The sequence below is a fragment of the Salvelinus namaycush genome, chromosome 29 (assembly GCF_016432855.1).
Source record: "Salvelinus namaycush isolate Seneca chromosome 29, SaNama_1.0, whole genome shotgun sequence".
NCBI lineage: Eukaryota > Metazoa > Chordata > Actinopteri > Salmoniformes > Salmonidae > Salvelinus > Salvelinus namaycush.
Window position 1 is genome coordinate 25,260,255 of NC_052335.1, and position 9,726 is coordinate 25,269,980.

The window sequence follows — 9,726 nt, forward strand, 5'->3', positions numbered from 1 at the left end:
AGCCACACCCCACTATCCTCCAAAAACAAAACAACTAACTAACTGGCCCTGGTCTTCGTGCAGTCACATGTGGTGGGGTTTTATGCACACAAAACCAGTGGAGTGGAAAAGACAACCAGAAACTGGCGGGGCCCAGGATCCCTGCTCATCTGCATGAACGTGCCTTAGGCATGCTGCAAAGAGGCATGAGGACTGCAGATGTGGCCAGGGCAATAAATTGCAATGTCCGTACTGTGAGATGCCTAAGACAGCGCTACAGGGAGACAGGACGGACAGCTGATCGTCCTCGCAGTGGCAAACCACGTGTAACAACACCTGCACAGGATCGGTACATCCGAACATCACACCTGCGGGACAGGTACAGGATGGCAACAACAACTGCCCGAGTTACACCAGGAAACCACAATCACTCAATCAGTGCTCAGACTGTCCTCAATAGGCTGAGAGAGGCTGGACTGAGGGCTTGTAGGCCCGTTTTAAGGCAGGTCCTCACAAGACATCACCGGCAACAACATCGCCTATGGGCACAAACCCACCGTCACTGGACCAGACAGGACTGGCAAAAAGTGCTCTTCACTGACGAGTCGCGGTTTTGTCTCACCAGGGGTGATGGTCAGATTCGCGTTTATCGTCGAAGGAATGAGCGTTACAGCGAGGCCTGTACTTTGGAGTGGGATCGATTTGGAGGTGGAGGGTCCGTCATGGTCTGGGGCAGTGTGTCACAGCATCATCGGACTGAGCTTGTTGTCGTTGCAGGCAATCTCAACGCTGTGCGTTACAAGGAAGACAACCTCCTCCCTCATGTGGTACCCTTCCTGCAGGCTCATCCTGACATGACCCTCCAGCATGACAATGCCACCAGCCATACTGCTCGTTCTGTGCATGATTTCCTGCAAGACAGGAATGTCAGTGTTCTGCCATGGCCAGCGAATCTCCAGTGTTCTGCCATGACCAGTGTACTCAATCCCATTGAGCACGTCTGGGACCTGTTGGATCGGAGGGTGAGGGCTAGGGCCATTCCCCCCAGAAATGTCCGGGAACTTGCAGGTGCCTTGGTGGAAGAGTGGGGTAACATCTCACAGCAAGAACTGGCAAATCTGGTGCAGTCCATGAGGAGGAGATGCACTGCAGTACTTAATGCAGCTGGTGGCCACACCAGATACTGACTGTTACTTTTGATTTTGACCTCCCCTTTGTTCAGGGACACATTATTCCATTTCTGTTAGTCACATGTCTGTGGAACTTGTTCAGTTTATGTCTCAGTTGTTGAATCTTGTTATGTTCATACAAATATTTACACATGTTAAGTTTGCTGAAAATAAACGCAGTTGACAGTGAGAGGAAGTTTCTTTTTTTGCTAAGTTTAGTACCATAATGATGCGCATGTCAGCAATTAAGTTTGCAAAATATAAAATGTTCAAATAGCTCCGCCATGAGCCTCTTTGCTGTTGGACCCTGACATGATATAGAACACAAAAAAGCAGCTTCATCCAAATATAAAGAAGTGCCCTTAGTGAAACATGTCTCATGAGACGGGAGAGCTCCAGTGGTTAATGAGATAATTATCTTCAAAAAGCACCTCTTTTATTGAATGTGACGACTTGAACGACATTTCTTTCACAAGTGACAGGACCTCCCCGTCTTAGGCAGGTTCAGTGCTAGATGCCATACCTGCCCTTCCTTCCGTCCTTCCTGTCTGCAACCTCCTCTCTGTGTTATAATTTCAGTGAATGAAGCTCTTCACCACCCAGATACAGTACCTGGACAACTGTAGGTGGAATTTAACACAATGCACAGTGTCCATATTAGGACAGCTGCATGTAGACTAGAGGTTCTTCTGAACGACGAGAAAAACGATACTGTCACTAATATCAGCGTGATGTAAATTGAAGTTTCCAGGCCTAACAGGGAATGCATGTAAAAGCCAAAGTGTCATTAATGGGAGCTGTTTCCTCTGAGTTTAATGTGGTGTGAGGATCTAATGTTATGGTTATTAGACTGCTCTCCCGTCTCTCCCTCCCTTTCTGTCTAACTAACCAACAATATGGCTGATGTGACACCACACTGAATCCCCAAGCATCCTCCTGACATCTTAATTCAACTGCTCCTGGGCAGGTTTTACCCCTCTGTAAATCTGTTTGAGAGGATTATATCCTCACCTTATTTTTGGGGTGTTTGAAATCACCATATGTTGGCTTGTGGCTAAATCTAAATCCTGTTTGATTCAGTTAGCTACATGTGTCTGCACTGTCATCCATTCTACATCGGGAGAAGCAGATACGGTGGAACCTCTCTTGATTTTACAAGCGTAATTGACTAATTTAACCACTTTTGAAGGAAGCGTTAAAAATAGAAAGTGTATACAATGTAACATCAACAGTACTGTATCCTGGCGTTCCGTCAAACCACGTATTACCAAGATGTCACAGCGACAGATGTTGAACCATGACAACGTTCTACCTCATCTATCCATTTATAGGGCTGCATGCTGTTCTGCTTTTCTGCAGACTCGTTCAGGCGGCAAGTGGCTGGCTGCAACCAGTGGACTCATAAGGGGAAGTACCTGCCCTGAATCCTGGGTGCGGGCACAATTGAGCAACTTCAGGAGTTATAACAACACACTCTGCCGAGGTAGCAGGGTTGGTCTGGCCTCTCCACACCGTCTAATCACAAAGACAGCGGCTCCCAAAGTGATGAGCGAGCATTTCTTCCTCATTATTTTTTCAGCTCGACACCAGTTGTCACTTTAGCTCTGCAGAGTCAAAAATACAATTCCTGATATTTTCCTGAGACTCTCTCTCTGTAGTTTCTGGCTCTCCAGACATCTTCATTACTTGCAGGTGGATTGCTTTGCCCGAGCATAGAGTTACCTTTTCTGACAGCCCTGGGACTTGGTCCCGAGAGATGTATTCAGTTGATATATAATACAAAGAAATGAAGTTATGTGTATTAAAGTGAAACATACCATCATCAATACCAACCTATTATTCCCAGAAACCACTTCAGTACTAACTTTTAGTTCAGGTCATCACAATGCTCCTGTGGGACTATGATCATTAATGCAAACAAAAGTTACACTTTCACAGAAGGTCTACCTATTATCAGTTCACAAAAAGCTCTGAAAAGCACTGCCTAAGCGACTACACGTGGCTGTTTAATGTTTATCTGGTGGAATCAATGCTTTAGCAGGTGAGCAGGCAGCTTTGTGGGCACAAAGGGAGGGTGTAGCTCGGTCCCTAGACAGAACTGAAATTTTAATTAGCATTGCTAGCGGTTTGGGTCACCAACACAGACATTCATCTGAGAGTGCTCAATATTTAATTAAATGGCTCTTGCTTTACCCATTTATTCTCCCAGCAACACCTTTTATCCGGCCTCCCAATTAATCAGCGGAAAATAATTAATGAGAAACAGCTCAGTCAAAGCCAGCCCTCAATATTCCACAAATACTGTATCACTGGTTCAAATCTCCTGCAGAGGAGATGCAATGATGTTCAGTCATTCTGGCATGACATGTAAAGCATTTTAGCACAGACTTTGTGACAATTGAAAAGACAGAACTACCCGAATGTTAAACACAAGATCAGTAAAGCTGACAAAAATAGGATTAATTTTATCAAATTGTTTCGGCAGGTGCTCAAAGGTCACCAAGGGGAGGATCATCCTGTAGCACCAACTGTTCATTTGGTCTCCAATCCACCAATACCTATGTTGCCAGTTACATCACATTAATAAAGCCTGTCAACGACTGCTGCATGACTTCTGCCCATCACCAATTCAACCGAATTATACATTTTTCCATCAGAAGATCCTTTGAAGATCCTTGTCTAAACATCTCAACATTTTCAGTTTGTTCTGAGCCTAACTCTTGACTCATTTATTCTACTTGATAACATGTATTATTTGGCAGGTTGACTCTGCTCAGTTCTATTTCACTCTCTCATTTAACTTTTTTGCATTTAAATTACTTTTTGTAATTGCCTGGACGAATCATGAAATAACACACACACTTCTCCTCCTCTGTGTTGTCATCCTCCCTCTTCACTCTCAATAACAAGCAAACACAAAGTGCTCCAGATCCCTGTCAGGAATTTAGCTCACTTCAAGTGACTCATGTCACTGTTGGTCGTCTGACTTTGATTCATTTCTCTGTGACACACAGCAATTGAAGCCGGCTAGCCCCTACATCAAGTAAAATATTTACCAATTATTCACACAACCCTTGGGAATAGGCCTTAAGAAGCACACAGTGTTAGCATGCTGTTCATGAGCCTGCACAGAAGTGTGTGTGGGCTGGTGGTGTGGGTATGGTGTGTGGGGGGGAATGCTGTAGATAGTTGCTGGCCTTTACGAGTCATCCTGCCTTTGAGTTCCTTATCTTGTGTATACACAAGGACATTCACAATGTTGGGCCGGGGCATGGCTTCATATTAAATCCTGGAGCATGAGCAGCAGAATGCTATTACAGCTCAATTGGGTGAAGATACACTTACGTGTGGCTAGATGTAGATCAACGTACAGCACTAGTCCTTCTCTTCACAGCACCGCATCATCTGGTGATGATTAAAACAATAACAACTTATTATAATTTGCAGAATTCACATCTGTGAACAAAGAAACGTAGCGCTGCAATCCCTTCAACTGAAATGGCCCCTTTGAAGTCTGAAATATAGAATCACTTTTTTTTTGTTAAAAGTTTATACATTTGCCATTAGATCTGACCTGCTGAAACAGCAAAAACAATTATATCTTCAAAGAAAGAATAAGTCAGGGAAAATAAATAACGATCCCGGGATATTATTCTCTAATAGAAATGTATTAAATCTTCAAGGAGGTAGAGTTTGAAATAATCCACTGCTTGCATGGAATATAATAGGCAAAGGGAATGGAGTGGCGATTAAAGAGTTTTACAGGCCCTATGGGTACACTTTACCTTAAATCAGAGCTTTCCAGAGAACACAAAGACTCTTTCTGTTACAATGTCCCTGTGGATTAAAGTGGCATCAAACACTTTCAAAATGGTTTCTGCAGTCCAATGATAAGATGGCAGGCGGTAGCTATGTAAATAGAGTTAACACTTGGTATAAGCTAGTGGAGGGGAAGAGGGCTCTCTCTGTGATGTACATTACAACACTGTGAGAGTGACACACTCCATGAGCATGATTCTAAAGCCTGCAACATGAATGCAAGGGCCTCTGTGTGTCACAGCAATTATAGGGAAGTATTTAAGGATCCCTGATGCCCTCAGACACTTTGATATTCAACACCTTAATGATTTTCAGATCACTTTATTCACACAGAAATATAATATTATACAAGCAGTTGTCTAGTATATACAGAATATACAGTACTGCATAATAACGTATCTGCCATTGGATCCTAGATCTCCATATCTGAATTGTGAATATATATTATTTTCATGTAAGTTAGCAGACACTCTTATCCAGAGCAATTTACAGTTAGTGCATTCATCTTAAGATAGCTAGGTGAGACAACCACATATCACAGTCATAGTGTCATGTTTTGTCATTGATTATCATGTCTTGTCCCTGTGCTTCCCTTCTATTCGTTTCCCTCTGCTGGTCTTATTAGGTTCTTTCCCTCTTTCTATCCCTCTCTCTCCCCCTCCCTCTCTCCCTCTCTCGCTCTCTCTCTCTATCGTTCCGTTCCTGCTCCCAGCTGTTCCTCATTCTCCTAACTACCTCATTTACTCTTTCACACCTGTCCCCTATTTTGCCCTCTGATTAGAGTCCCTATTTCTCCCTCTGTTTTCCGCTTCTGTCCTTGTCGGATCCTTGTTTGATGTTTGCTGTTCTGTGTCCTTGTTCCGCCCTGTCGTGTTTTTGCCTTCTTCAGATGCTGCGTGTGAGCAGGTGTCTATGTCAGCTACGGCCTGTGCCTTCCCGAAGCGACCTGCAGTCTGTGGTCGCGTCTCCAGTCGTTCCTCTCTACTGACGAGAGGATTTCAGTTTTCCTGTTTTGTATTTACCTAAGATAATATCCAGGAGTATCGTTTTTGTTTAAGACTGGAATAAAGACTCTGTTTCTGTTAAGTCGCTTTTGGGTCCTCATTCACCAGCATAACAGAAGGATCCGACCAGTAATGGACCCAGCGACTACGGATTCTCGCAACACTGCCATCGAGATCCAGGGAGCAATGCTCGGCAGACACGAGCAGGAATTGTCTGCTGCTCGTCATGCCGTTGAGACCCTGGCCGCTCAGGTCTCCAACCTCTCAGGACAGTTTCAGAGTCTTCGTCTCGTGCCACCTGCTACTTCCTGGTCTTCCGAGTCTCCGGAACCTAGGGTTAATAACCCACCATGTTACTCTGGGCAACCCACTGAGTGCCGCTCCTTTCTCACCCAGTGTGATATTGTGTTCTCTCTCCAGCCCAACACATACTCAAGAGAGAGAGCTCGGATCGCCTACGTCATATCACTCCTTACTGGTCGGGCTCGGGAGTGGGGCACAGCTATCTGGGAGGCAAGGGCTGAGTGTACTAACGATTATCAGAACTTTAAAGAGGAGATGATACGGGTTTTTGATCGTTCAGTTTTTGGGAAGGAGGCTTCCAGGGCCCTGGCTTCCCTATGTCAAGGTGATCGATCCATAACGGATTACTCTATAGAGTTTCGCACTCTTGCTGCCTCCAGTGACTGGAACGAGCCGGCGTTGCTCGCTCGTTTTCTGGAGGGACTCCACGCTGAGGTTAAAGATGAGATTCTCTCCCGGGAGGTTCCTTCCAGCGTGGACTCTTTGATTGCACTCGCCATCCGCATAGAACGACGGGTAGATCTTCGTCACCGAGCTCGTGGAGGAGAGCTCGCGTTAACGGTGTTCCCCCTCTCCGCATCTCAACCATCTCCTCCCACCGGCTCAGAGACTGAGCCCATGCAGCTGGGAGGTATTCGCATCTCGACTAAGGAGAGGGAACGGAGAATCACCAACCGCCTTTGCCTCTATTGCGGTTCTGCTGGACATTTTGTTATTTCATGTCCAGTAAAAGCCAGAGCTCATCAGTAAGCGGAGGGCTACTGGTGAGCGCTACTACTCAGGTCTCTCCATCAAGATCCTGTACTACCTTGTTGGTCCATCTACGCTGGTCTGGTTCGGCTGCTTCCTGCAGTGCCTTGATAGACTCTGGGGCTGAGGGTTGTTTTATGGACGAAGCATGGGCTCGGAAACATGACATTCCTCTCAGACAGTTAGGGAAGCCCACGCCCATGTTCGCCTTAGATGGTAGTCTTCTCCCCAGTATCAGATGTGAGACACTACCGTTAACCCTCACAGTATCTGGTAACCACAGTGAGACCATTTCCTTTTTGATTTTTCGTTCACCTTTTACACCTGTTGTTTTGGGTCATCCCTGGCTAGTATGTCATAATCCTTCTATTAATTGGTCTAGTAATTCTATCCTATCCTGGAACGTTTCTTGTCATGTGAAGTGTTTAATGTCTGCTATCCCTCCTGTTTCTTCTGTCCCCTCTTCTCAGGAGGAACCTGGTGATTTGACAGGAGTGCCGGAGGAATATCATGATCTGCGCACGGTCTTCAGTCGGTCCAGAGCCAACTCCCTTCCTCCTCACCGGTCGTATGATTGTTGTATTGATCTCCTTCCGGGAACCACTCCCCCTCGGGGTAGACTATACTCTCTGTCGGCTCCCGAACGTAAGGCTCTCGAGGATTATCTGTCTGTTTCTCTCGACGCCGGTACCGTGGTGCCTTCTTCCTCTCCCGCCGGAGCGGGGTTTTTTTTTGTTAAGAAGAAGGACGGTACTCTGCGCCCCTGCGTGGATTATCGAGGGCTGAATGACATAACGGTTAAGAATCGTTATCCGCTTCCCCTTATGTCGTCAGCCTTCGAGATTCTGCAGGGAGCCAGGTTCTTTACTAAGTTGGACCTTCGTAACGCTTACCATCTCGTGCGCATCAGAGAGGGGGACGAGTGGAAAACGGCGTTTAACACTCCGTTAGGGCATTTTGAATACCGGGTTCTGCCGTTCGGTCTCGCTAATGCTCCAGCTGTCTTTCAGGCATTAGTTAATGATGTACTGAGAGACATGCTGAACATCTTTGTTTTCGTTTACCTTGACGATATCCTGATTTTTTCACCGTCACTCGAGATTCATGTTCAGCACGTTCGACGTGTACTCCAGCGCCTTTTAGAGAATTGTCTCTACGTGAAGGCTGAGAAGTGCGCCTTTCATGTCTCCTCTGTCACATTTCTCGGTTCTGTTATTTCCGCTGAAGGCATTCAGATGGATCCCGCTAAGGTCCAGGCTGTCAGCGATTGGCCCGTTCCTAAGTCACGTGTCGAGTTGCAGCGCTTTCTCGGTTTCGCTAATTTCTATCGGCGTTTCATTCGTAATTTCGGTCAAGTGGCTGCTCCTCTCACAGCTCTGACTTCTGTCAAGACGTGCTTTAAGTGGTCCGGTTCCGCCCAGGGAGCTTTTGATCTCCTCAAGAAGCGTTTTACATCCGCTCCTATCCTTGTTACTCCTGACGTCACTAAACAATTTATTGTCGAGGTTGACGCTTCAGAGGTGGGCGTGGGAGCCATTCTGTCCCAGCGCTTCCATTCTGACGATAAGGTCCATCCTTGCGCTTATTTTTCTCATCGCCTGTCGCCATCGGAACGCAACTATGATGTGGGTAACCGCGAACTGCTCGCCATCCGCTTAGCCCTAGGCGAATGGCGACAGTGGTTGGAGGGGGCGACCGTCCCTTTTGTCGTTTGGACTGACCATAAGAACCTTGAGTACATCCGTTCTGCCAAACGACTTAATGCACGTCAAGGTCGTTGGGCGTTGTTTTTCGCTCGTTTCGAGTTCGTGATTTCTTATCGCCCGGGAAATAAGAACACCAAGCCTGATGCCTTATCCCGTCTCTTTGGTTCTTCTGTGGCTTCTACCGACCCCGAGGGGATTCTCCCTGAGGGGCGTGTTGTCGGGTTGACTGTCTGGGGAATTGAGAGACAGGTAAAGCAAGCACTCACTCACACTGCGTCGCCGCGCGCTTGTCCTAGTAACCTTCTGTTCGTTCCTGTCTCTACTCGTCTGGCTGTTCTTCAGTGGGCTCACTCTGCCAAGTTAGCTGGCCACCCCGGCGTTCGGGGTACGCTTGCTTCTATTCGCCAGCGGTTTTGGTGGCCTACTCAGGAGCGTGACACGCGCCGTTTCGTGGCTGCTTGTTCGGACTGCGCGCAGACTAAGTCAGGTAACTCTCCTCCTGCCGGTCGTCTCAGACCGCTTCCCATTCCTTCTCGACCATGGTCTCACATCGCCTTAGACTTTATTACCGGTCTGCCTTCGTCTGCGGGGAAGACTGTGATTCTTACGGTTGTCGATAGGTTCTCTAAGGCGGCACATTTCATTCCCCTCGCTAAGCTTCCTTCCGCTAAGGAGATGGCACAAATCATCATTGAGAATGTGTTCAGAATTCATGGCCTCCCGTTAGACGCCGTTTCAGACAGAGGCCCGCAATTCACGTCACAGTTTTGGAGGGAGTTCTGTCGTTTGATTGGTGCTTCCGTCAGTCTCTCTTCCGGGTTTCATCCCCAGTCTAACGGTCAAGCAGAAAGGGCCAATCAGACGATTGGTCGCATATTACGCAGCCTTTCTTTTCGTAACCCTGCGTCTTGGGCAGAACAGCTCCCCTGGGCAGAATACGCTCACAACTCGCTTCCTTCGTCTGCTACCGGGCTATCTCCGTTTCAGAGTAGTCTT